The 27,854-nt window shown below is 43.5% G+C and overlaps 1 protein-coding gene across 1 annotated transcript in view; it reads right to left on the bottom strand.

The window, feature by feature from the left end:
• Positions 1-27,854, bottom strand: part of LOC311150285 (membrane-associated guanylate kinase, WW and PDZ domain-containing protein 1-like) — a 176,801-nt gene that overhangs the window by 94,970 nt on the left and 53,977 nt on the right. The window lies entirely within an intron of this gene.

The following is a 27,854-nucleotide window of genomic DNA, read 5'->3' as shown; positions in this document are numbered from 1 at the left end:
AGAGAGATGGAGAGGTAAAGAGAAAGATAAGACCCACAGAGAGGCACAGACAGCAAGCGAGGTGGGCTGAGGTAATTGAGAACAACAGTTCCCTGATTGGCTTAGAGCTGCCAGGTTCAGTCAGCGTCTGTCCAATCAGAGCCCCTGACGCACTCCCTCTCTGCTGTGTTTGAATGAAGCCCTCAGTCTCCCAGAAGGAAAGGAGTCACAATGGGGCCAGATGGCCAGGGCTCTCTCACGCCAGGGTCTCGTTTAGGACCGTTTAATGATCTCCAAATATATCATCCATGTCTGGGGAGCTGGCCAGCCATTTTGGGGGCATTGGCCAGCATCTCTCCACACAGACCCCTGACCACGATGGAAGCTGCTTATGAATAGATATTGTAATTACACTATTCAATGTGTATAGATCATTAAAAACATAATACAAGTTTAACATAAAAAATTATTTTAAATAAATGTGGTATTTTAAAGCTACAATATGTCATTTTTTTGGGCGACCGACCAAATTCGCATGGACGTGTGGATGGACATGCCGTATTTCTATGCTTCCCATTCTTAAGCATTTTACTTTTGGTTTTGTACACCAGCTTCAAACAGCTGAAAATACAATATTTTTGATTATGGGAAATATATTTCACATCGGTTTAGATGGTACAATGATTATCTACACAATGACTGCTTGTTTTGTCACATAAACTGAAATTAGGCGAACTATTAGAATTTTAGCAACCAGGAAATTGCGGGGCTTTTTTTGCATAGTGCATCTTTAAATGGCTGGTTAGATTATTTGAAGGGAAAAGTTAAGTTTTTAGTAGTTGCAAAAATATGTGGGTATTTGAGGGTATATACCACTTGCTAGTAGCCACTTGAAGATGCTGAAATTCAGCCAATCAGCTACTCAGAGATGAATTAATCTTCTGAGTATAACTAATCAACTAATTGAGGTCATGATTATTATTTGACCCCCTGATTAGTTGGAAACAAGTTTATTTGGGAACAAAAGCCTGCTCATAGATATAAATAGAACAGAAAAGATGGGCCTATAGAATAGAATAGATATAGAACTGTTTCAGACAGACAGACATCTGTCACACAGCCCTGTGGCCCTGCATCACCTGAGCTTACCATGGACTCACACAGCTTAACCACAGACCACACCCTCATAAGTCTATGTCCACCCCAACCCACCTGTTCACAATTTACAGTACAGACTCACTTTCAGTCTTACCAATGCAACACTCACAACCCGAACGCAACTTCTGACCTCTTAGAAAAAAGGGTTCCAAAAGGGTTCTCCAGCTGTCCCGATAGGACCTTCAAACTCAACTCTGGACCTTGAAGACAGTTCCACTGCTTTTTTTCATTGTTCCCCTAACCAGGTACTGATCCTGGGACTAAACACCTCCATCTGCAACTGGATCCTGGACTTCCTGATGGGCCGCCCCCAGGTGGTAAGGGTAGGTAACAACACATCTGCCATGCTGATCCTCAACACGGGGGCCCCTCAGGGGTGCGTGCTCAGTTCCCTCCTGTACTCCCTGTTCACCCATGACTGCATGGCCAGGTACGACTCCAACACCATCATTAAGTTTGTCTCACCGACAACGATGAGACAGCCTATAGGGAGGAGGTCAGAGACCTGGCCGTGTGGTGCCAGGATAACAACCTCTCCCTCAACATGATCAAGACAAAGGAGATGATTATGGACTACAGGAAAATAAAGAGGACTGAGCACGCCCCCATTCTCATCAACGGGGCTGTAGTGGAACAGATTGAGAGCTTCAAGTTCCTTGGTGTCCACATCACCAACAAACTATCATGGTCCAAACACACCAAAACAGTCGTGAAGAGGGCCCAACAAAGCCTATTCCCCCTCAGGAGACTGAAAAGATTTGGCATGGGTCCTCAGATCCTCAAAAAGTTATACAGCTACACCATCGAGAGCATCCTGACTGGTTGCATCACCGCCTGATATGGCAACTGCTCGTCCTCCGACCGCAAGGCACTACAGAGGGTAGTGCGTACGGCCCAGTACATCACTGGGGCCAAGCTTCCTGCCATCCAGGACCTGTATACCAGGCGGTGTCAGAGGAAGGCCCTAAAAATTGTCAAAGACTCCAACTACCCTAGTCATAGACTGTTCTCTCTGCTACTGCACGGCAAGTGGTACCAGAGTGCCAAGTCTAGGTCCAAAAGGCTTCTCAACAGCTTCTACCCCCAAGCCATAAGACTCCTGAACAGCTAATCATGACTACCTGGACTATTTGCACTGACCCCCCACCCCACCCCATCCCCCTCTTTTACGCAGCTGCTACTCTGTTCATTATTTATACATAGTCACTTTAACTCCACCCACATGTACATATTACCTCAATTACCTCGACTAGCCGGTGCCCCCGCACATTGACTCTGTACTGGTACCCCTCTGTATATAGCCTCCCTACTGTTATTTTATTTTACTGCTGCTCTTTAGTTATTTGCTTTTATTTTTATTTTTTTTAAACTGCATTGTTGGTTAAGGGCTTTTAAGTAAGCATTTCACTGTAATGTCTACACCTGTTGTATTCGGTGTATGTGGCAAATAAAAATGGATTTGATTTGATTTGTACCTGGGACACCAGGTGTGTGCAGTTAATTATCAGGTAGAACAGAAAACCAACTGGCTCCGGACCTTGTGGGGTAAGAGTTGAATACCCCTGCTATAGGAGAACCCGTTTGGGGTCCAGGTAGAACACTTTTTGGTTCCAGGTAGAATCCTTTTGGGTTCCAGGTAGAAGCCTGGAAAAAAAGGTCTCTACCTGGAACAAAAAGGGTTCTACCTGGAACCAAAAAGGGTTATTCAAAGGGTTGTCCTACAGTACACTATTTTTTCTAAGAAATATGAAGAAATATATGAAGAAACATAGCACCAAGGAGTCCTCACAAACACAGCATCAATGGGAACATTATCAAATTAGGTGAACCATTCCATCCCACTGAATAAACAACAATATTCTGCATGAATCAGATAACTCTCCTTGCAGGAAGTACAGTGTAGCCTACACTCATAGAAATACAACCATTACATGTTGTCAGGGTATCTGAAACAAAGGTTTTTGCCCAGTAGTGGAAACACTGCCCAGCAGCTAGCGTGCTCTGCTGTATTTTTCCGTTCCACTACACACACAGCCCTCTGTGTAATTCTGTGCGAGCAAAGCACAGTCAGGTAATTGTTACCTAGCAACCAGCCAGTCCTGACAACCATCGTTAAGGTCCCTGCTAGGCAAGCAGCCTGCATTCAGATTAAAAACATTTAGAAATACAAGATAGCACAAACCCACATCAGTGTGCATACACACACACACACACACACACACACACACACACACACACACACACACGCAGGTGAATGGGTAAATCCTCAACATCGTTTACTCCCCTAAGACATGGGTACATTAGATGTGTCATAGGGATAAAACTTATCATAATCACTATCATCAAAATAGTCTTATTCATGTCATATACCACCACTCATGAAAAATACTCAACATTCTATAACTGGATCTCCTTCCCTAAATCCTGAGCCCCAGTAGTATCCCCTGGGTGGGGACCACCATTAGGCATTACAGCACATCTCCTGTGGCTGGGGAGAGCTGGTACAGAGCTGGAACAGAGCAGGCAGGGGGGCGGGCGGCCCAGGTGTCATGCTCCATCAATGATGAAGTCATCAAATATTTAAGATTTCCAAGGATTTACAGCCATGTGCCACGGGGATTATTACAAACACAGTGTGGCACAGTGTGTGTGTGTGTGTGTGTGTGTGTGTGTGTGTGTGTGTGTGTGTGCCTGCATGAGAGTGAGAGTGTGTATGTGCTGCCTTTGTTCTTAAACAGTTTCTCTCTCTCCACACAGACACAGTTTCATAAACACACAGAGAAGCGATGTACACATTCTGCACGCACAGGAGTGAGACAAGCATGACCACTGCTAACGTTTACCAAATCGAAAATCAACGCAACCCCGCCCATACACACACACAAGAAAAGTTTATGTTTCGATGTTCTTCGATTTTCCTGATCCCGTCTTTGATAGACAATGAGTTCATCAGTGGAATTTTAATTGGAACACCCCACAGGTAGCAGAATTGGAATTGAATTTGATTAATTAAATGAAATTCAAATGGATTATTTTTCTACTCCTCACCATAGTAATGTTTATTTTGATGTCATGTATGTTTACCATTTCAATACCATGTAACATAACACTGAAACATTTCATTTTTAAAACTCATACTTCAATTTTAAATAATTACAGTGGTCTGGAAATATTCTAAGATCATGTTGTGGGTTCAGGGTTGTCTATAATAATTCATAACCCAGAGGTTCAACCTCGTGATACTTCTGGGAACGCTTGCAAAACAGGCCAGGTGTATGTAATCACGGCCGGCTGTTGCTTGATTTCATTGGTCGATTTACAGATTTAAAAAGCATGAATGGATTACATACGATCATAGATACAATTTGGTTACATAGGCCTACAAACATTATTTACAATGGATAGCAAAAACACTATAATCACAAGAATGGCTTCAGATCAAACTCTACGTTGAGACTGAAGGGAGGAAGGGTCTTTAAATTAAAGATCCAGGTTGCCTCTCGTTTTAACAGTAAATTGTCAAGGTCACCCCCTCTCCTAACGATGCTGTTTTAGCAAAGGGATGAAATAGAGTGGTTTGCTTCCAAAAAAGTGGGCAACAACTGGGTACGTCGAGTTTTTGCACCTAATTGTGCTACGATGCACAGAGATTCTTACTTTTAGTTTGCACTTCATTCTGCCCACATAAGTTTTACCACAAGGACAAGTTATAAGACAAATAACTGCCTTAGTGGAACACGTGATAACACCTTTGATTGGGATCTGTTTCCCTGTTTGGGGGTGTTTGAAGGATCTACATTTGTAATTGCCATTGCATTGAGCGCAGCCATTACACTTGTAGTTTCCATCTGGCGCAAGGAGACGCTGTGCGGGGGTAGTTTGGAATGGTAAATCAGAGTTTACCAATTGAGCTCTGAGATTTCTGCCCCGCGAGAATACGACCAAGGGAGGGTCCGACAACACATTACCAATACTGTCATCAGATCTTAAAATGTGCCAATGTTTGTGAACGATTCCCTTCATTTGTTCAGAGCAATTTGAATAGCGCATAGTAAGAATGCAAGAATGCTTCTTTTTGAGAGACTGTCTTTGAAAGAGATTATGTCTTGATTTGTTTTGGATTTTCTCAAAGGCAGTATTGATCTGACGATTTTTTTACCCCGTTTTCTTGAATTTTCTTTGCATCACAGCCATGTTTCTGTCGAAATCTGATAGTTGTTTACAAATTATTTAGATTCAACAGAATTGGCTGTAGGGAAAATAGTTTTGCAAGGGAAGCGGGTGACAGCTATCAGCCCTAAACAAACTGTTACGATCAGTGGGTTTCCTGTAAAGATCTATGTATAGAACATTATCCTCACACAAAATGAAAGAGATCATGTCTCAATTTGTTTTGGATTTTATCAAGGGCAGTATTGATCAGAAAATTGTTTTACCCCCTTTCCTTAAATTTTTTTTGCATCACAGCCATATTTGTGTAGAAATCGGATAGTTTTTTGCAAATTCTTTTGATTACACCGAATTGCCTGTAGGCTAAGCTGTTTTTCAAGGGAAGCGGATGACAGCTATCAGCCCTCAACAAACTGTTACGATCAGTGGGTTTCCTGTAAAGATCTGTGTATAGAACATTATCCTCACACAAAATCAAAAGATCAAGGAAACTGATTTGACATGTGTCAGATTGCATAGTGAATCTCAGGTGCTCAGAACAAGAGTTAAGAAGCATGGAACGCCTGGAGCTGTTTGCATCACCCTCCATAAGACACAAATATCATCAATGTACCGTTTCCAAATAATAATGTTGGGGATTGAGGATTGAGAATTTGCTGTTTCACCATGTAACCCACATACTAATTAGCATAGTTAGGAGTCATAGGGGATCCCATAGCAGTACCCTTCGTCTGGATAAAAAAATTGTTTTGAAACATGAAATAGTAATGTGTGAGTACTATTTCAGCCAATGTTATAATGCATGCACTGGAGGGTAGTTCATTTGGGTCACGTTGCAAAATAAAATGTTCATTGGCTTCAATACCGCCCTCTTGTGGAATATTAGTGTATAACGACTCAACATCAAAAGATTTTAGTCATTTAGCAGACGCTCTTATCCAGAGCAACTTACAGTTAGTGAGTGCATACATTTTTCATACTAACAAAGTATTGTTGTGTTTTTGCTATCTGTTGTAATTAATGTTTGTAGGCCTATGTAGCCAAATTGTATCTATGATTGTATGTAATCCATTCATGCTTTGTTTACATGTTCTATTTATATCTGTAAATCGACCAATGAAATCAAGCCACAGCTGGCCATGATTATAGACACCTGTGTGTGTCCTTTCAAACTCTATATAAACTAGTGACCCGCAGTTTCTGTCATTATACCTTGATGAAGACAGCTTACAAAGGGAAACCCAGCCGCGAACTTCCCAGTGACGTGAGCCTACCAGATTAGCTAAATGGCTTCTATGCTCTCTTCGAGGCAAGCAACACTGAACCATGTATGAGAGCACCAGCTGTTCCAGGCGACTGTGTGATCTCGCTCTCCATAGCCGATGTGAGTAAGACCTTTAAACAGATTAACATTCACAAAGCCGCATTGTCAACCTCTCCCTGACCCAGTCTGTAATACCTACATGTCTCAAGCAGACCACCATAGTCCCTGTGCCCAAGAATGCCAAGGTAATCTGTTAAAATGACTATCGCCCTGTAGCACTCACATCTGTAGCCATAAAACGCTTTGAAAGGCTGGTCATGGCTCACATCAACACCATCATCCCAGACACCCTGGACCCACTCCAATTCGCATACCACCCCAACAGAAACAGAGATTACGCAATCTCTATTGCACTCCACACTGCCCTCTCCCACCTGGACAAGAGGAACACCTATGTGAGAATGCTGTTCATTGACTACAGCTCCGAGTTCAACACCATAGTGCCCTCCAAGCTCATCACTAAGCTCATAACCCTGGGACTGAACACCTCCCTCTGCTACTGGATCCTTGACCTTCTGACGGGACACCGCCAAGTGGTGAGGGTAGGCAACAACACGTCCGCCACGCTGACCTTCTACACAGGGTCCCTTAGGGGTGCATGTTTAGTCCCCTCCTGTACTCCCTATTCACCCACGACTGCGTGGCCGTGCATGACTCCAATACCATCATTATGTTTGCTGAGGACACAACAGTGGTAAGCCTGATCACCGACAATGACGAAACAGCCTATAGGGAGGAGGTCAGTGACCTGGCAGTATGGTGCCAGGACAACAACATCTCCCTCAACGTCATCAAGACAAAGGGCCGAGCACGCCCCCATCCACATCAACAGGGCTGTAGCGGAGAGGGTAGAGAGCTTCAAGTTCCTCAGTGTCCACATCATTAAGGAATTAACATGGTCCACACACACCAACACAGGTGTGAAGAAGGCACGACAACGCCTCTTCCCCCACAGGAGGCTGAAAAGATTTGGCATGGGCCCTCAGATCCTGAAAAAGTTATACAGCTGCACCATTGAGAGCATCTTGACTGGCTGCATAACCACTTGGTATGGCAACTGCTTGGCATCCAATCGCAAGGCGCTACAGAGGGTAATGCGTACGGCCTAGTACATCACTGGGGCCAAGCTTTCTGCCATCCAGGACCTCTATACCAGGTGGTGTCAGAGGAAGGCCCTAAAGATTGTCAAAGACTCCAGCCACCCAAGTCGTGGACTGTTCTCTCTGCTACCGCACGGCAAGCGGTACTGATGCACCAAGTCTGGAACCAACAGGACCCTGAATAACTTCTACCCCCAAGCCGTAAGACTGCTAAATAGTTAACCAGATAGCTGCCCGGACTATCTGCATTGACCCTTTCTGTGCTAACTCTTTTGACTCATCACTTTCACTGAGTATTCCAAACATTAGGAACACCTTCCTAATATTGAGTTGAGTCCTTTGGGTGGTGGACCATTCTTGATACACACGGGAAACTGTTGAGTGTGAAACCCAGCAGCGTTGCAGTTCTTGACACAAACCGGTGCTCCTGGCACCTACTACCATACCCCGTTCAAAGGCACTTCAATCGTTTGTCTTGCCCGTTCACCTTCTGAATCGCACACACACACAATCCGTCTCAATTGTCTCAAGGCTTAAAAATCCTTCTTTAACCTGTCTCCTCCTTCATCTACACTGATTGAAGTGGATTTAACAAGTGACATCAATAAGGGATCATAGCTTTCACCTGGTCAGTCTATGTCATGAAAGAGCTGGTGTCCTTAATGTTTTGTGCACTCAGTGTATGCTGTTGCTACAGTTTATTGTCTATCCTGTTGCCTAATCACTTTACCTGTACTTATATGTACATATCTACCTCAATTACGTCGTACCCTTGCACATCGACACGTTACTGGTACCCGGTGTATATAGCCAAGTTATCGTTACTCATTCTGTATTCATTCCTCGTGTTATAATTTTTTATATTATAAAAAAATACACTCTGCATTGTTGAGAAAGACGAGTATGTAAGCTTCTCACTGTTAGTCTACACCTGTTGTTTACAAAGAATGTGACAAATAACAATTGATTTGAAATAAATTTAAATTCAGAAATTCCTAATTGACCCCAACCCTGAAACAGACACACACACACACACACACACACACACACACACACACACACACAGTCTGTTTTTTCAGCGATACCAGTGCACTCTTCCATAGACAGGTACAGCAACCTTACACATACCAGTGTGTAACATGGTGCTACAATAGCCAATGGAATACAAAATACACCCAAAAGCACTACCATATTTTATCCTGACATGAGAACGATTGAAAAGCAGCATGGCACCTGATAATAAACTGGGTCATTTTAAAGCTTGTGTGAGGTTTAAACACTGGATACTGGTCCTCATAACAATAACACTACTCCTCTGGAGCCTGGAGGATATCTGAGTGAAATCTGAGAGATCCCTCATGAGGACTGAGATGTTCCTGCTCCTCAGTGAATTTCAGTCTTAGAATAGGGCACACTGTGGAGGGCTGAGCGGGGATGAACGAGAGAGGCGTGGGGGCGTGATGCCTCTACACACCCTCTCTCACACAGAGATGGATTTAACCCAAATAAGGGTGGATTAAATACATGCTAGCTATTCCATGCCTCCAGTCAACATTACATAACCTGGAATGTAGTTATGCATCCACTGTCTTATTTCTCTGGAGGGGAAGGGGCACTCACAAGGCACTGTGGATTCTACCATCTAGTAAGACGGGGCTGACACACACACACATGCACACACACACACACACACACACACACACACACACACACAGGCAAACATACCATTTGAAAGAAAGTATATATATATATATAAAGAACAATATTTCTACAGCAGCTCTCTTTTAAAAAGACATATGGCAATACTACCTGCAACAACAGCAGAGGTTTGAACTGAACCTTTGGCAGCCTTGTTCTCTGCAACAACAGCAGAGAATTGAACTGAACAACTGGCAGCCTTGTTCTGTGCAACAACAGCAGAGGATTGAACTGAACAACTGGCAGCCTTGTTCTCTGCAACAGCTGTCATCACTCTAATTTGCTACTATCATGTGTCAATCATGCTTGGGAAATTAAACACTAGGTGATTACAGTTTCAGGACAGTGTGTCAGCCTTCTCCTAAAGCCGTTGTTGAATAATGATTATAGATCTGATCTAATATTAGGTGTGTGTGTTACTGTGCTCGGCGTGTACCACAGTGTGTGTGTATAAGTGTGTGTGTGTGTGTGGCAGTGTTCAGCTGCTGATTAGGATTCTACTCCTGTCTCCCAGCTCAACACTGCCCTCTGTATCTCCAGCCGCCACTGCCAAGTCTGCCGTTACCATAGCAACCCAGGGCCCAGCCAGCCAGCGAATGAGACGCGCTCTGTGTGGTAACCATGTACTGCTGCCTCTCACTGGCCAACCTGAGAAGTTCAGAATCTGCATGTTCAGAAACTGCATGTTTGTGGTATAAATTTCAAACACTATTATGGGTCAAAATAAAACTGATCGACCACGGATTCAGTTATTTCAATTATTTATTTAAAGTCAAACCTGTACAATTAAAAAGTGCATTTGATATAATTACACAACCAAGGTTATATTTTTATTTTTATTTTACCTTTATTTAACTAGTCAAGTCAGTTAAGAACAAATTCTTATTTACAATGACAGCCTACACCGGCCAAACCCGGACGACACTGGGCCAATTGTGCGCCGCCCTATGGGACTCCCAATCACGGCCGGTTGTGATACAGCCTGGAATCGAACCAGGGGGTCTGTAATGACGCCTCAAGCACAAAGATGCAGTGCCTTAGACCACTGCGCCACTCGGGAGCCCAAATCAAATCAAATTTTATTTGTCACCTGCGCCGAATACAAGTGTAGACTTTACCGTGAAATACTTACTTACGAGCCCTTTCCCAACAATACACTTAAAAAGTAATAACATTGACAAATAGATAAAAAGAAAATAGTAACACAATCAAATAACACAATAAAATAACAATAACGAGGCTATATACAGGCTATATACAAGGAGTACCGGTACCGAGTCAGTGTACTGGGGTACGAGGTAGTTGGGGTGATTGATTGAGGTAATATGCACATGTAGGTTTGGTTAGGTGATTGATTGAAGTACTATGTACATGTAGGTAGGGGGTGAAAAACAGACACCGCCTGGTATAGAGGTCCTGGATGGCAGGGAGCTCGGCCCCAGTGATGTACTGGGTCGTACGTACTACCCTCTGTAGCAACTTGCGGTCGGATGCCGAGCAATTGTCATTCCAAGCGGTGATGCAGACAGTCAAGATGCTCTCAGTGTTGCAGCTGTATAACTTTTTGAGGCTCTAAGGGCCCATGACAAATCTACACGACTGTGCTGGTGTGTTTGGACCATGATAGGTCCTTAGTGATGTGGACACCGAGGAACTTGAAGCTCTCGACCCGCTCCACTATAGCCAGGTCTATTTGTTGTGTCTTATTGAATGTAACAAAAAGCACAATATTTCCCAGAGCAGAGCGGGTTACAGTGGGAACCACACATTAGCAGACAGACAGACAGGTGAGGATTAACACTGTACTTACATATGATCCCTAAATTACAGCTGTGAAACACACTTCACACATCACACAGAGTCAGAGTCAGAGGACTGGCCTGGGAATGCTCTAGTGTAGCTGCTGGGAAACACAGTACTGGGTAATTACTGTTAACACAACCATGTGTAATTCACCTGAGATAAACCAGGCAAAACAAACACGACCAGAAACAACTAAATAAACTAAAAGGTGAATCTATTAATAAAAGTCTGAAGTGGCCTATTATCCTCATTTATTTTCCTAGATGGAAGTACTAAACATGGCAGTGTGTGATACAGTGGGGGAAAAAAGTATTTAGTCAGCCACCAATTGTGCAAGTTCTCCCACTTAAAAAGATGAGAGAGGCCTGTAAATCTCATCATAGGTACACGACAACTATGACAGACAAAATTAAAAAAAAAAATTCCAGCAAAATCACATTGTAGGATTTTTAATGAATTTATTTGCAAATTATGGTGGAAAATAAGTATTTGGTCAATAACAAAAGTTTCTCAATACTTTGTTATATACCCTTTGTTGGCAATGATAAAGGTCAAACGTTTTCTGTAAGTCTTCACAAGGTTTTCACACACTGTTGCTGGTATTTTGGCCCATTCCTCCATGCAGATCTCTTCTAGAGCAGTGATGTTTTGGGGCTGTCACTGGGCAACACGGACTTTCAACTCCCTCCAAAGATTTTCTATGGGGTTGAGATCTGGAGACTGACTAGGCCACTCCAGGACCTTGAAATGCTTCTTACGAAGCCACTCCTTTGTTGCCCGGGCGGTGTGTTTGGGATCATTGTCATGCTGAAAGACCCAGCCACGTTTCATCTTCAATGCCCTTGCTGATGGAAGGAGGTTTTCACTCAAAATCTCATGATACATGGCCCCATTCATTCTTTCCTTTACACAGATCAGTCGTCCTGGTCCCTTTGCAGAAAAACAGCCCCAAAGCATGATGTTTCCACCCCCATGCTTCACAGTAGGTATGGTGTTCTTTGGATGCAACTCAGCATTCTTTGTCCTCCAAACACGACGAGTTGAGTTTTTAAAGTTCTATTTTGGTTTCATCTGACCATATGACATTCTCCCAATCCTCTTCTGGATCATCCAAATGCACTCTAACAAACTTCAGACGGGCCTGGACATGTACTGGCTTAAGCAGGTGGACACGTCTGGCACTGCAGGATTTGAGTCCCTGGCGGCGTAGTGTGTTACTGATGGTAGGCTTTGTTACTTTGGTCCCAGCTCTCTGCAGGTCATTCACTAGGTCCCCCCGTGTGGTTCTGGGATTTTTGCTCACCGTTCTTGTGATCATTTTGACCCCACGGGGTGAGATCTTGCGTGGAGCCCCAGATCGAGGGAGATTATCAGTGGTCTTGTATGTCTTCCATTTCCTAATAATTGCTCCCACAGTTGATTTCTTCAAACCAAGCTGCTTACCTATTGCAGATTCAGTCTTCCCAGCCTGGTGCAGGTCTACAATTTTGTTTCTGGTGTCCTTTGACAGCTCTTTGGTCTTGGCCATAGTGGAGTTTGGAGTGTGACTGTTTGAGGTTGTGGACAGGTGTTTTTTATACTGATAACAAGTTCAAACAGGTGCCATTAATACAGGTAACGAGTGGAGGACAGAGGAGCCTCTTAAAGAAGAAGTTACAGGTCTGTGAGAGCCAGAAATCTTGCTTGTTTGTAGGTGACCAAATACTTATTTTCCACCATAATTTGCAAAGAAATTCATAAAAAATCCTACAATGTGATTTTCTGGAGAAAAAAAAATCTCAATTTGTCTGTCATAGTTGACGTGTACCTATGATGAAAATTACAGGCCTCTCTCATCTTTTTAAGTGGGAGAACTTGCACAATTGGTGGCTGACTAAATACTTTTTTCCCCCACTGTACGTGTCTTTAGTATTATTATTCTATCAATATAATGAACCTTTAGGACCCATTGAGATGTGTGAGGGTAGTAGGTACTATACAGTAGGTGGTGGGAGAGTGTGAGGACAGTGTAACTCCAAGCAGTGGAGTGGTCACTCAGAGCCTAATGGGCCTTGTGGGCAGTGTTAGTTAGTTAGTTAGTTAGTTAGTTAGTTAGTTAGTTAGTTAGTTAGTTAGTTAGTTAGTTAGTTAGTTAGTTAGTTAGTTAGTTAGTTAGTTAGTTAGTTAGGCAGTCCTCAGTGCCAGGCCTGGCTGTGTGTCTCCTCGTCTCTCAGGAGGAAGTCTTTGGCACAACGCTCCGTGTTAAACGACACCCAGACGGCCATGAACACTTTTAGTACAGGACCAGAGAGAGAGGGCGTGCAGGATGGGGGATGGCAATGCACACACACACACACAACAAACACAATAATGGTAGTGTCTGGTGTGGAACTAATCAAGCACCACCTGTAGTAATGACCCAAGGTTTATGGTGTGGGGCGAGATGGTTTCACAGGGCCGGGCGAGAGTCCTCAACCAGGAGGCTTCCACTACATAATGGAGGCCGCCCTGTCTGGGCTCTGTGTCATGATGGAGACAGCTGCACACACACACACTCACCTCGCTCACACACACACGCACACACACTCTCTCACGTGTGCACACACGCAGGCACGCACGCACATGCATACACACACACACACACACGCTCACACAAACACACACACACACTTATCGCCTCTAATATAAAATTGTGATTTATATTAACAAAATGGAGTAGGCCTGAAGGTGTAAGCAGTAGAGGTGGAAACGGTGGTAAAGGTTAATAATAATGTTGGCCAAATAGTCAAAATTCCTTTCAAAAGGGACTTTTGAACAAATGAACAAAAAATAATTTATCCAAAGGAATCAAAATTAAACTGAACTGATTCCAAAACTGGATTTGGCGTAAGGTACCAGGATAACAAAATACAGTTTACCCACAGATACCGTAAAAAAAATTTGCTTAATGAGCGTTATTTTGTGACTTGTGGACTTAAAAATAGCACTGAAGTTGATTCAACTTAAAATATCAAGGCAACCAGCTGCAATATGATTTCTAGTTTACTCAACACTAGATTTTAGTTTGCTCAAGATTGTTCTGTGTGTGAGGTGCACTTTTGAAAAAGCTTGTTGAGTAAAATTACAAATTCATGTTTGCTCAAAACCACTCAGGACCACGCTCATCATGATCATATTTCCCAGCATGCTCTATTGTAACCCATTCATATACGCTAACTGCTTTAGCACCTATTGACGATAGTATCTTCTGGTCTGAGGAATTTTGTTAAGATCCTCGACGCTCATTCTGAACATTAAAATGGATTGCTTGCAGTACGGTTTTGGAAACATAAGGAACGTACCTTTCATATCAGTGAAAAAGAAAGAAGGAAAAAAAAGGTTAAATTACTACACCGGCTATAGTGTTAGTGTTCCCACATGACCATATCTGCATGATACATCGCTTGTTTACAGAAGACGGACGGAAGACATACGCGGCCACATATGCTAATTAGCTATCTAGCGTGTTCCGAACACCTGTGTGTAAGCGTAACTGGGTACAGACGTCAGTTCAACGTCTAGTTTTGATTTACATTTGGTTGAGTTGTCAACTAATGTAAATTCAACGTGAAATCAACCAAAAATGTCACCCTGTCATTGAATTTAGGTTAAAAGTTGAGTGAAAAAAAATATGAAATTCCCTTACGTTGATGACTTTTTGCAAATCCAATCAGTTTTCCACGTTGATTCAATGTCATCACATATAATTTTGGGTTTGAAATGACGTGGAAACAACGTTGATCCAACAAGTTTTTTCCCAGTGGGGTAGTTCGTCAACTGGAGGCAGCTTGTGGATCTGTGCAAAACTGCTACAGTAAGTGTATCTTTGCTATTTGAAAGATTATTTATCGCTGATATGAAAGATAATGGGCATATGAGCATACGTTTCTAAAGCTGGTTTGAAAGCGATTATTATTGATGTTTCTAAATGTTAAAACACAGTGTCGGAATTGTAGTTCATACTGAGCCAACCGTGGGATATGGCTCGAAAAATGTACATCAATCCAGGGATGGAAGATGTCACTCTACTCCTAATTATCCCATTATCTGAAATGACAAATCGAGACGACTGAAATACTGCTACAGTAGTTTTTAATTAAACTGCCTTTTTTGTCCTCATGCTAGGCTAGCTAATGCTTAAGCAACCCGTTGGATTCCACAACACTTCCGGTAGCTTCTCACCCCAACGCTAGACTTCGCATTTTCAAGGAATCGAATGGGTTGCTCATGGCCAAGTCATAGTTAAAAGAGCGCACAAGGGAGAGTGGGTTCCCACTTAGGCCCGAGTGTGATGCTCACGTCTGTCACCATCACATATCCTGCCTACAATACAGTAGTCTATATGGTTGAACAGTCTGTTGCTACGAGAAATTATAGGTTTGGAGGAACACAGAGTCCTTCCGTTCCGACTAGACTGTTAGATTTATTGATTGGTTTAGGTCAGTCATTGTCGTCTGTGTGGTCTGTTTTCATCACCTCTACAGTCACTAGTCCTCCGTCTGGTGTTATGAGACTGGGTGAGTTCAATCTGTCTACTCTGAGGCTCTGTCTACTGCTCACTGTGCCTGTAGCCAAAAAGTTTGGAGCCCAAGTAATATTGTATTTTCCCTCACCAATTCAAAATAATAGACACAGAGAAGGAACCGGAAATGATGGTTCCTAAACACTCAAATCAATTGTTTCAGCCATTTCCTGTGTGTCTCTAGCGATCCTGTCAGTCAGCATGGGACTCTCATGTTACAGATGATGAGAGTTCACTCTCCAGTGTAAAACACACAGACAGGTTTATTGCCAATCCATTAACTGCCACCGTATGCGGCCTCTACCAGCCCTGCAATCAGTGTGGCATAGATGGGGAGGAAAAACAGCAATCAGAGCGAGGTCCTCCCAAAAGCTCTGAACTGGTCCTGTTCCCCTTAATTATCCCAGTACACAGCAAGCCACACCCCACCCAGGACAGCCTTAATCTCTGTCCGTTCTAACCCCTCCCTATCTGGGGTACCCATGGAGCCCCCATTTTTCTTTTGAACTTGAATCCCCCATATCACCACCTACCACCTCTATACCTACTGCCATTCACGGCCCATAACTCTGTGGACAAGACAGAAAAACAGAAAGGAACTACAAACTCGGTAAACTTGGTAGATATGGGCACTCTGGCCAAACTGGACATAATAGGTGGATTCTACTTGGGCACATTGGGCAGCGCGGGCATAGGGGGCGGACCTGACCCAGTTTGCCAACGCTGAGCTGCTGAGTCAGAAAGAGCAATGCATGATGGGAGAGGGTGTAAGAGGAGGAGTCGCACACAAACACACACACACTGAAGCACACACACTGACGCAGGAAAAGGCAGTGTTGTGCTCAAAAACACAGCATCTGCTCACTACTAAATATAGCCAGAAGAACCCAGGCCTACTGCTCCCATTGCTCTGTGTCACTGGCTGAGTAGGGCAGGGAGGAGGGGGAGGAACTGAGGGAGAGAGAGAGGGAGAGAAAGAAAACAATGTACTGAGCAAATGTCAAATTGGCTTTTTACCAAATTACCGTACGACAGACCACGTATTCACCCTAATTGACAAACAAACAAACCAAAACAAAGGCAAAGCTTTTGACTCAATTTGGCATGAGGGTCTGCTATACAAATTGATGGAAAGTGAGGTTGGGGGGAAAACATACGACATTATAAAATCCATGTACCCAAACAACAAATGTGCGGTTAAAATTGGCAAAGAACACACACATTTCTTTCCACAGGGCTGTGGGGTGAGACAGGGATGCAGTTTAAGCCCCACCCTCTTCAACATATACAGTGGGGAGAAGAAGTATTTGATACACTGCTGATTTTGCAGGTTTTCCTACTTACAAAGCATGTAGAGGTCTGTAATTTTTATCTAAGGTACACTTCAACTGTGAGAGACTGAATCTAAAACAAAAATCCAGAAAATCACATTGTATGATTTTTAAGTAATTCATTTGCATTTTATTGCATGACATAAGTATTTGATCACCTACCAACCAGTAAGAATTCCGGCTCTTACAGACCTATTCGTTTTTCTTTAAGAAGCCCTCCTGTTCTCCACTCATTACCTGTATTAACTGAACCTGTTTGAACTCGTTACCTGTATAAAAGACACCTGTCCACACACTCAATCAAACAGACTCCAACCTCTCCACAATGTCCAAGACCAGAGAGCTGTGTAAGGATATCAGGTATAAAATTGTAGACCTGCACAAGGCTGGGATGGGCTACAGGACAATAGGCAAGCAGCTTGGTGAGAAGGCAACAACTGTTGGCGCAATTATTAGAAAATGGAAGAAGTTCAAGATGACGGTCAATCACCCTCGGTCTGGGGCTCCATGCAAGATCTCACCTCGTGGGGCATCAATGATCATGAGGAATGTGAGGGATCAGCCCAGAACTACACCGCAGGACCTGGTCAATGACCTGAAGAGAGCTGGGACCACAGTCTCAAAGAAAACCATTAGTAACACACTACGCCATCATGGATTAAAATCCTGCAGCGCACACAAGGTCCCCCTGCTCAAGCCAGCGCATGTCCAGGCCCGTCTGAAGTTTGTCAATGACCATCTGGATGATCCAGCGGAGGAATGGGAGAAGGTCATGTGGTCTGATGAGACAAAAATAGAGCCTTTTTGGTCTAAACTCCACTTGCCGTGTTTGGAGGAAGAAGAAGGATGAGTACAACCCCAAGAACACCATCCCAAACGTGAAGCATGGAGGTGGAAACATCATTCTTTGGGGATGCTTTTCTGCAAAGGGGACAGTACGACTGCACCGTATTGAGGGGAGGATGGATGGGGCCATGTATCGCGAGATCTTGGCCAACAACCTCCTTCTTTCAGTAAGAGTATTGAAGATGGGTCGTGGCTGGGTCTTCCAGCATGACAACGACTCGAAACACACAGCCAGGGCAACTAACGAGTGGCTCCGTAAGAAGCATCTCAAGGTCCTGGAGTGGCCTAGCCAGTCTCCAGACCTGTGTTCCAAAAAAGGTCCAGTTGCCAGGACCACAAATACAAATTCCATCTAGACACCGTTGCCGTAGAGCACACACAAAACTATACATACCTCGGCCTAAACATCAGCGCCACAGGTAACTTCTGCTCACCAACCAAGAATTCACAAAATGGGACAAACACCAAATTGAGACTCTGATGCAGAATTCTGCAAAAATATCCTCAGTGTACAACGAAAAACACCAAACAATGCATGCAGAGCAGAATTAGGCCGATACCCGCTAATTATCAAAATCCAGAAAAGAGTCGTTAAATTCTATAACCACTTAAAAGGAAGCGATTCCCAAACCTTCCATAGCAAAGCCATCACCTACAACGAGATTAACTTGGAGAAGAGTCCCCTAAGTAAGCTGGTCCTGGGGCTCTGTTCACAAACACAAACAGACCCCACAGAGCCCCAGGACAACAACAACAACACAATTAGACCCAAACCAAATCATGAGAAAACAAAAAGAGAATTACTTGACACATTGGAAAGAATTAACAAAAAAACAGAGCAAACTAGAATGCTATTTGGCCCTAAACAGAGAGTACACAGTGGCAGAATACCTGACCACTGTGACTGACCCACACTTAAGGAAAGCTTTGACTATGTACAGACTCAGTGAGCATAGCCTTGCTATTGAGAAGGCCGCCGTAGGCAGACCTGGCTCTCAAGAGAAGACAAGCTATGTGCACACTGCCCACAAAATTAGGTGGAAACTGAGCTGCACTTCCTAACCTCTTGCCAAATGTATGACCATATTAGAGACACATATTTCCCTCAGATTACAGAGATCCACAAAGAATTTGAAAACAAACCCAATTTTGATAAACTCCCTTATCTACTGGGTGAAAAACCACAATGTGCCATCACAGCAGCAAGATTTGTGACCTGTTGCCACAAGAAAAGGGCAACCAGTGAAAAACAAACACCATTGTAAATAAAACCCATATTTATGTTTATTTATTTTCCCATTTGTACTTTAACTATTCTCACATTGTTACAACACTGTATATACAAGATTTGGTCAAAAGTTTTGAGAAGTATTGGTCTTCACAAAGTTTGCTGCTTCACTGTTTTTAGATATTTTTGTCAGATGTTACTATGGTATACTGAAGTATAATTACAAGCATTCCATAAGTGTCAAAGGCTTTTATTGACAATTACATTAAGTTTTTGCAAAGAGTCAATATTTGCAGTGTTGACCCTTCTTTTTCAAGACCTCTGCAATCCACCCTGGCATGCTGTCAATTAACTTCTGGGCCACATCCTGACTGATGGCAGCCCATTCTTGCATAATCAATGCTTGGAGTTTGTCAGATTTTGTGGGCTTTTGTTTGTCCACCCGCCTCTTGAGGATTGACCACAAGTTCTCAATGGGAATAAGGTCTTGGGAGTTTCCTGGCCATGAACCCAAAATGTCGATGTTTTGTTCCCCGAGCCACTTAGTTATCACTTTTGCCTTATGGCAAGGTGCTCCATCATGCTGGAAAAGGCATTGTTCATTACCAAACTATTCTTGGATGGTTGGGAGAAGTTGCTCTCGGAGGATGTGTTGGTACCATTCTTTATTCATGGCTGTGTTCTTAGGCAAAATTGTGAGTGAGCCCACTCCCTTGGCTGAGAAGCAACCCCACACATGAATGGTCTCAGGATGCTTTACTGTTGGCATGACACAGGACTGATGGTAGCGCTCACCTTGTCTTCTCCGGACAAGCTTTTTTCCGGATGCCCCAAACAATCGGAAAGGGGATTCATCAGATAAAATGACTTAACCCCAGTCCTCAGCAGTCCAATCCCTGTACCTTTTGCAGAATATCAGTCTGTCCCTGAATTTTTTCCTGGAGAGAAGTGGCTTCCTCTCTGCCCTTCTTGACACCAGGCAGAGCATGTGAGCGGAGTGGAGCGGGAGCGAGCGGGGAGCACGAGCGGCCGGATTTTGGACAGAGCGCAGAGCGGCATTTTTAAAAGGACGGAGCGTCGCCCTATGTCCCGCTCTAAATTCGCTCCGCTCACACCACGAGTCTGAAGCATGCTCAAGCCTGACCCAGAATCCATCTGTGTCTTGCACAGTCATCAACAGTAGACTATTTTCAGTCAAAACTCAGCTCATTAATGGAGTTCACCAAGTACTTCAAAAAGGAAAATGAGAAGTCATACAGGTGTACTATTAATATAAAACTAACTATCAATGATAATGTGGTTCAAGAAAAAGAATGTGGTGACATCGTTTCAGTCAGTAAAGATTCATTTTGGAATCTAAAAAGACACATCTCTCGAAAACACGAAAGTGTGCTACGTGAACACGCTGGGAAGAAAGCAAAAGGTTAGCAAGTTGAATAGAGTAACTTGTAACAAAAGTGTAAAGTAAATATAGCCTAATATTCAAACACATTCGTTTTGTCATTTAAAGTAGGCCTAATATATGGTTTGTTTAATTTAATTTGTGTCGTGCATGAATTTGTATTTTATAGAGCGAGAGGAGCAGCAGCAGCAACAAGAGAAAAGGCTTGAGGAATTCAAAAGTTTCTTCACTGCACACAAAGGCCCAACCATAACAAGGGAGAGAAAAAGAGAGCTGGATGTAGCATTTTTTAAATGATTTACATGGACTATGAACCGCTGAGTAAAGGAGAATGCAAAGGGATGCAACACTTCGCCAGCGCAGCTCAACCGGGCTACACCCCCCCCATGCTACAACACCGTACAGGACACACTCATGCCACATGCCCTGGAAGAGATGGAAGCCAAACTGCAAGACCTACTGCAAAATGGTGATGGGCTCGTTCTGTCAGCGGACATTTGGACCAGTAGAAGAGGGCACAGCTTCTTTGGCATCGTGGCCAGTTTCATTGATGGGACATTCCGGGGGACCACACGGTTTTGTTGGGCTGTGAGCATATACAGGGGCACCATACCGCAGATAGTATTTACCAAAAGTATGAAAGTGTACTGAAATATTGGAACGTGCAACGACGTGTGATTCGGTTCATCACTGACAGTGCCAGCAACATGATCAAGGCATTTAACCTCCTACCTGGCACTGAAGAGGAGGCGGAGGGTGAAGTGACCGCGGATGCCAGCAGCAGCGCAGAACATGAAGAGGAGGATGAGGGACCAACTGCGCCCTCGCAAGTCCATGTGGAAGTGATAACCACTAATGTAGAAACTATGATAAATCAGTACTTTACTGTGTCAAACTTACATCTGAGATGCCCCATTCACATGCTTCAGCTGGCGATCAAAGATGCCGTTAACGAGCACGACAACATTAATAGGCTGTTAGTGAAAGTTGGGCACCTGGTGAAAAGTGTACGCAAGAGCACCCTGAACACAGAGGAAACCGACCAATTAGGTGTCCGCCCCACAAATGCCTGCGCCACTCGATGGAGCAGCCAGCTGCGGATGATTCAGTCGTTCATCCGGTTGTTCCAAAAAGACCCGTTATGGCAAAACAAACTCAAGTCTAATGTTGCTAACATCACCCTGAATCAAGTATGGCAGCTGACGCACCTTGTCAGTGTGCTGACACCACTGGCAGACCTCACAGACAAAATGCAGAAGGAGCTGGGGAACCTGGGGATGATCCTCCCTGCTGTCACAGAAATCAAATCCCTGCTCACCGATGACACTCACGCTGCACTTTCAATGGGCATCGCTGCTTTTGCAGAAACATTGGCAAACAATGTGTCAATTCGCTATGGAATATACTATACTGATAAACATCTCATTTTAGCATCAGTGTTAGATCCCCGTTTCAAGACAGAATGGATAATCCGAGATGAGTCTGTATGCAACAAACTCGGGGAGATCCGCGACCTCCTCATAAAAGAAGCTGAGGAAATTAACGCTCCCAGCGGGACACCCGAGACTGACACCATACCCGCCGCTGACCTGAATCCCAAGCCTGAACCTAAAAGAGCTCGCCTGTTCGGGTCATACTTCAGCGAGCAGCTACGCATAACCGGAGACGCCAAAGGTGAAGTCGAAAATTACCTCTCATCCCCGAGACAGAACCCGGACGCAGATGTTATTTGATTTTGGAAAGAAAACTCCACGTCTTTTCCCCGCCTGGCTAAAGTAGCTCGCATTGTGTTCAGCATCCCAAGCGGGTCTGCGAGCGCAGAGAGGGTTTTCTCCGCTGCTGGCCTGCTGTCAAGAAACCACCGCATGAGTCTGAAGCCTCAGAAATTGGCCAAACTTGTGTTCTTGAAGGTGAACTCAAAAGAACTGTAGATAAAGAAAGCAATTAATTTATTTTATTTTATTTTAAAGTTTGATCATGGATATAAGCCAATTTAAATTTTAATCCACGTGCAAGCTGCGCAAAAGTTCAGTTATCAGAATTTTGGCCTAATAGTTAATTTACTTTTAAAACTTTGATGTATATTTATATTTATATAATTAGGCCCATTGATTCGTTTAATTTTACAGGACTTTTTGTGTATATTCCTTCTTACATAGGCTAGGCCTAATTTGTCATTTGAAATAAAACATTTCTATTTGGAAAATGTTGTCGTTGCTCTTTAGTTCTTTGGGAGGTAAGGCTGTGGTTTAAGCTAAAAGTGAAATACATGCAGATTTGTTTCCTTTTTTGGAGCGAGCGAGGGGGCGATTTGAGTGGAGCGCGATGCAAACTTCGTTGAGCGCTGAGCGATAATGAGCGGACTGGCCTGATGTGGCTTTGAGCGGGGGGAGCGGAGGGGTGAACAGCTCCGTGAGCGAGGAGCTGAGATTCTCACCGCTCCACTCCGCTCATATGCTCTGATACCAGGCCATCCTCCAAAAGTCTTCGCCTCACTGTGCGTGCAGATGCACTCAAACCTGCCTGCTGCCATTCCTGAGCAAGTTCTGCACTGATGGTGCCTCGATCCCGCAGCTGAATCAACTTTAGGAGACGGTCCTGGCGCTTGCTGGACTTTCTTGGGCGCCCTGAAGCCTTCTTCACAACAATTGAACCTCTCTCTTTGAAGTTATTGACGATCCGATAAATGGTTGATTTAGGTGCAATCTTACTAGCAGCAAAATCCTTGCCTGTGAAGCCCTTTTTGTGCAAAGCAATGATGACGGCACGTGCTTCCTTGCAGGTAACCATGGCTAACAGAGGAAGAACAATGATTTCAAGCACCACCCTCCTTTTAAAGCTTCCAGTCTGTTATTCTAACTCAATCAGCATGACAGAGTGATCTCCAGCCTGGTCCTCGTCAACACTCTCACCTGTGTTAACGAGAGAATCACTGACATGATGTCAGCTGGTCCTTTTGTGGCAGGACTGAAATGCAGTGGAAATGTTTTTTGGGGATTAAGTTCATTTTCATGGAAAAGAGGGACTTTGCAATTAATTGCAATTTATCTGATCACTCTTCCTAACATTCTGGAGTATATGCAAATAGCCATCATAACAACTGAGGCAGCAGACTTTGTGAAAATTAATATTTGTGTCATTCTCAAAACTTTTGACCACGACTGTATATACATAATATGACATTTGAAATGTCTTTATTCTTTTGGAACTTTTGAGTGTAATGTTTACTGTTAAGATTTATTGTTTATCTCACTTTTGTTTACTATCTACTTCACTTGCTTTGGCAATGTTAACATACGTTTCCCATGCCAATAAAGCCCTTAAATTGAAATTGAATTTAAAGAACAGAAGCACGAGGGTGGAAAGAGAAGGGGAAAGAGTGAATGAGAGAGCTGGTGGGGAAAGACAAGGGGGAAAGAGAGAGAAGAGAGAGGGTGGAAAGGAAGGGTGGAAGAGATTGAGTGAGTGAGTGAATTAGAGAGTGAGAGAGAGTGAGAGAGAGAGAGAGAGAGAGAGAGAGAGAGAGAGAGAGAGAGAGAGAGAGAGAGAGAGAGAGAGAGAGAGAGAGAGAGAGAGAGAGAGAGAGTACGCTACTGTGGGCACTGTCCTAAATAAAAAGATAGATCCCACTTAGAACTTCCTGTCCGCCTGGACCAGAATACACAAACCAACCTAGCAGACTAAACAGGGACGGCAGCACACCACGTTAAGTAAATGTATAATCAAAATGATATAATTATCGTGACACATCCAAATAGGTGAGTGACATGGTAATAAATAATTTAGTAGTTGTAGATCAAGATTTTGTATAAAACACTTTAAAGTATAGAAAGAAAGAAATTATTGAGATTCATCATAACCCTTACCAATATACAGCCGATAGCCAATGCAATGACAGAAACAAAGTGAGCGAGAGAGAGAGAGAGAGAGAGTACGCTGGTGTGGGTACTGTCCTAAATAAAAAGACAGATCCCACTTAGAACTTCCTGTCCGCCTGGACCAGAATACACCAACCAACCTAGCAGACTAAACAGGGACGGCTATTCCTGTCAAATAAAAGAATACCAAACCCAATACACTCCAGATGGGGCTCCCTATTTAGGGCCCTGGGGACATTTTATAGAGTAAAACCAACATAGTATTCTTATTCTAGATTTATACTAAGAGACCCCTGAGCTTTAAAACACAAACAGAGCAGGGGAGCAGAATTTCTTTATTTGACATTTTAGTCATTTAGCAGACGCTCTTATCCAGAGCGACTTACATGAGCAATTAGGGTTAAGTGCCTTGCTCAAGGGCAAATCGACAGATTTTTCACCTAGTTGGCTCGGGGATTAGAACCAGCGACCTTTCGGTTACTGGCACAAAGCTCTTAAACACTAAGCTACCTGCCGCCCTTTATGGGTCGATGTTTGACAAGACACATGTATCATAGTGAAATGCTACTTTCCAGAGAAATGTACTGGTGCCTAGGCAGCAGCATACTATAGTAGTGCTTTTGGAGACCATCTACAGCAACTGCTCCTCGTCTTTCACTGTGTTTAGCCTACTGTACTCTAGCAATCCTGGTTCATATCTACATGTGTTTAGCCTACTGTACTCTAGCAATCCTGGTTCATATCTACATGTGTTTAGCCTACTGTACTCTAGCAATCCTGGTTCATATCTACATGTGTTTAGCCTACTGTACTCTAGCAATCCTGGTTCATATCTACATGTGTTTAGCCTACTGTACTCTAGCAATCCTGGTTCATATCTACATGTGTTTAGCCTACTGTACTCTAGCAATCCTGGTTCATATCTACATGTGTTTAGCCTACTGTACTCTAGCAATCCTGGTTCATATCTACATGTGTTTAGCCTACTGTACTCTAGCAATCCTGGTTCATATCTGCATGTGTTTAGCCTATTGTACTCTAGCAATCCTGGTTCATATCTGCATGTGTTTAACCTACTGTACTCTAGCAATCCTGGTTCATATCTGCATGTGTTTAACCTACTGTACTCTAGCAATCCTGGTTCATAAATGTAATGTAATGACATGTGTTTAACCTACTGTACTCTAGCAATCCTGGTTCATATCTACATGTGTTTAGCCTACTGTACTCTAGCAATCCTGGTTCATATCTGCATGTGCTTTATACAACTCCTTTGTCATTTGTTGTCATGCCATACATGTTTGGCTTTGGCATGACAACTAACATGACGGAGGATTTGGCTAAAGCACAAACTGATCTTAAACCAGGCTATACTGTACCCAGGACTGGGCAAGTTAACTCACTGTTCCCTCAGCCATCAGTTCTAACCCACTGCCTCTGTTAAATGTCACGCCTGCCTTGCTGTAGCATACAAGACGACCCGCTGTCATTAGTCCTTCCTCTTCTACAGGAGCCGATGACCTGGGGCGATAAGACTGAGAGAAGAGATCTCAAATGGCGCCCTATTCCCCACATAGAGCACTACATTTGACCACATATGCATAGGGTGCTGTTGGTCGGTGTCTCCTTGTCTCTTATGTGTCGCTTGCCAAGAAAAAGCTACAGTGTGTCCTGTCTGCCATGTATGAGCTTATTTGAAATGTAACCATGGAAATGAACCTTATAGAGATGTTGATTAATGTGCAAGTCCCTGTCAAATTAATCTAATTAGGTAAAGTAAATTGACCAGTAGTGCACTGGCTATGTGGGGTATATAGGGTGTCATTTGAAACCTAGCCTGAGAGGAGATGACCAACCAACCCTACAATGGAACCACAGGAGGTTGGTGGTACCTTAATTGGGGAGAACGGGCTTGTGGTAATGGCTGGAGCGGAATGAGTGGGATTGTATTAAATACATCAAACACATGGTTTCCAGGTGTTTGATGCCATTCCATTTGCTCCGTACCGGCCATTATTATGAGCCGTTCTCCCCTCAGCAGCCTCCTCTGAATGGAACATATCTACCTGAAGGGGACTTGTCATCACTTCACAGCAGATATGGAATATAACAGAAGATAATGATATTCCGCCCTTATTAAGGCAAAGACAAGACATGGTCAGACAAGGTCATTTGATTAAGAGTTTGAATGGTTTTGAATGAGGTGGAGAAATCCAATGAAACGGCAACGGTCCTTTTATAAAAAACCTTTCACGCAACCATGAATTATTGAAGTTGTTCTAACCTGTACCAAGAGACTACCACTGAAAGAGCTGAGTACAGTACTGGCCTAATTTACAGACTTTTACATGTGTTAAACTCCAGATTAATTAAAGTATATGGAGCACCCACCCGTACCAGAATAGCAGTTTGAACTGAGGCTCTATCTCTGTGTTTGAGATAGAACCAGCTGACAACAGGCCCCAGAGGGGAACCACGTAATGAATCTGTCACATTAATTTCCTCACTTACCAAAAGTCAGTTGTCGCAGAGGAGCTGCTATTTAAGAAATGCCAGTGAGGCTCATTTTAGGAGGAAGTAAACTATTGTACTAATGAGGCAGTAGTTAGGAACTGTGTTCAACTATGCCACAACCTAATGGGATACAGGAAATAGTTATCAAATAGTTATGGACAAAATATATTTTTTAAGTGTGCAACTTCGTAGTGTCATGAGTAGCAAAATGTATCCCAATGACTTCAACTAATGTCTGTAAACATTCACTTATACATACAGAGCTATCCAAAAAGTCCCCCCCAAAAAAGAGATTAATGGGTTCATGCATGGGGCAAGGCGATGGTATTTTCTTACATCCTCAGTGTCTGGCAGACTAACTGAAGGAAGAAGCGGGAGACTGGGATGATAAACAATGGCTGACACGTTCATCCTTCACGCCAGTCAACCTCCAGCCAGCCCCACTGTTTGAAAGGCAAAGGCCATGGAGCTTGGCAGCATAATAACCATGAACATATCAACCCTCAGACAGCAGACTGACACACAGACAGCCTCTGATCTAGGATCAGATTATTATCTGCACTGAGAAGGTCTTGGATCTCTGCTCCTTGCCTTGTCACAATGGCTCCATTCTGCAGTGGCATTATGCTAGAGATCAAACCCAACCCGCATTAAAATCACATTATATCAGTTCACACAAGATTCTACACAGAGAGAGAGAAAGGGAGAGGGAGAGAAAGAGAGAGGGAGTGGGAGAGGGAGGATAGAGAAAGAGAGAGAGAGAGTGAGGGAAGGAGAGAGAATGGGAGAGAGTATTTAGTTATGATGAAGACTCTTCAGCTCAAGCCTCATTGTTTATGTCCTAACACATCTAAAATGCAAATCAAGTGCAAAATACAAAGCT

Source organism: Coregonus lavaretus, assembly GCF_964263955.1.
Source record: "Coregonus lavaretus genome assembly, chromosome: 22".
In the NCBI taxonomy this organism is placed as follows: Eukaryota; Metazoa; Chordata; class Actinopteri; order Salmoniformes; family Salmonidae; genus Coregonus; species Coregonus lavaretus.
Note: the sequence above shows the minus strand (reverse complement) of the source record. Positions and strands in the feature narration are given on the sequence as shown.